We start from the raw sequence: 1,757 nt of genomic DNA on the forward strand, positions 1-1,757 counted from the left end.
AAACAGGGACCTGCTCCTTTCCAATTCTTTCCAAAGCTGTCCAACCATCCTAAAGCTGTTCTGATGAAGTGTACTGACAGTGTTACAGAGAGGCTGAACTTCATAAAATGAGGAAAGAGAATGGGAGGAGTATTTTAGAGTATTTTCTCTGATGTATTCTTTTCAGCGGTTGTCATGCTACCGAACCAAACTGACTGTGTTACCGTCATTCTTGTAAACAAACACTCTGCCCTTCTCACTTTTTCTGTGTCCTGTCGCTGGCTCCTCTGTTTCTCCTCCCTCTGCTCAGATCACCTTTAAGAATGAGGTGGGTCAGTACGACCTGGAGGTGACAACCTTCCAGCTCGCCGTGTTGTTCGCCTGGAACCAGAGACCCAGAGAGAGAATCAGCTTTGAGAACCTCAAGCTGGCAACAGAGCTGCCTGACGCAGAGCTACGCCGCACACTCTGGGTCAGTCCAAGGAAACATTTTACTTTCAATCCATCATCACATCACAAGTACACAGGATTACAACATTTACTGAGGTTAAACACATTCTTTACCAGCCGCACAGCCAGCCATCAAATATCCATGTCATTAATCTACATCTATATCTGCGCTCACTGACATTTCTAACCAGAAAAAACAGGATCAAAACCTTGTCTACAAAAACAACAACAGGAGTGTGTTATGTTGTATTATTTTTGTGCATAATTTCTTCTCATAGTAACACAATTTTGAAAACAGTGGTAATTAAACAACATTACTATCAGAATATGTTCAACAGAGTCCGAGACAATGTGAATGGTGATTTTTGGATTATCGTAACACCAGCTGACTGCACACATGGTTGTTAGCATCTGTTCTCTGTCTCTCTTTGCAGTCTCTGGTTGCCTTCCCCAAGCTGAAGAGACAGGTGTTGTCTTACGACCCTCCAGTTAACTCACCCAAAGACTTCACAGACAGCACACTCTTCTACGTCAACCAGGAGTTCTCCCTCATGTATGTTTGGTGTTTGTACAAATAAGAAAAATATTATATACTTCCTCTCTCATTGTTTTTTTTTTTTTAATACATTGCAAATGACTATTTGTTCCCAAAAATGTGGTGGTTTTAAGTTCCCATTGACCCATGATTTTATTCAGGGATGAGAATGCAAATGGTGTCATTATTAATTAAATCCCCTAATATTTAATGCGGCGTAATTAAATTTAAAATTGTAAATATGTACTAAATATGTATCTTCTTACTCCCAAATAAGTTAACAAGCACTTTCAGGTCTGCTCCACACCACAACTATGTGTGTTGTAAACACATCCCATTAGAAATGATTGTTAAACCTATGATATTATGGATATTGATCATCTGTGTCTTCGTGTCTGTTATTTTCTCAGCAAAAATTCCAAAGTGCAGAAGCGGGGAAAGATCAATCTAATTGGTCGGCTACAGTTGACCACAGAGCGAATGAGAGAGGAGGAGAACGAAGGAATTGTTCAGCTCAGAATACTCAGAACTCAGGTATGAAAATACAAAATGTAATGGATTTTAACTAGACATGAGAGGGAGAGAACAACTTGTAGCTCATGTCTCAAGTTAAATTTTGCTTTTCATGTTGAATTGATTTTTTTTTTTACTTTTTATCCCCCCATCACACTACTGTGTCTTCGACCACTTGTATCTTTGCTGCTAAAGTTAAAGATTGTGGATTTGGTCTTTTTTCTTTTTTTTGTTGTTGATTATTTTATTTATGATTTTCTTACATTAGAACAATCACACA

At 38.6% G+C, this 1,757-nt stretch overlaps 1 long non-coding RNA gene across 1 annotated transcript; it reads left to right on the forward strand.

The window, feature by feature from the left end:
• The first annotated feature begins 72 nt into the window (after nt 1-72).
• Nucleotides 73-1,526, forward strand: LOC111667470 (uncharacterized). Its single transcript, XR_002761668.2, has 3 exons — nt 73-451; nt 864-982; nt 1,375-1,526. It is a non-coding gene; the product is annotated as an uncharacterized LOC111667470 (long non-coding RNA).
• The last annotated feature ends 231 nt before the right edge of the window (nt 1,527-1,757 follow it).

Source organism: Seriola lalandi, unplaced genomic scaffold (genome assembly GCF_002814215.2).
Source record: "Seriola lalandi dorsalis isolate HSWRI2012SDOR001 ecotype SW California unplaced genomic scaffold, Sedor1 jcf7180002003514, whole genome shotgun sequence".
Taxonomy (NCBI): Eukaryota; Metazoa; Chordata; class Actinopteri; order Carangiformes; family Carangidae; genus Seriola; species Seriola lalandi.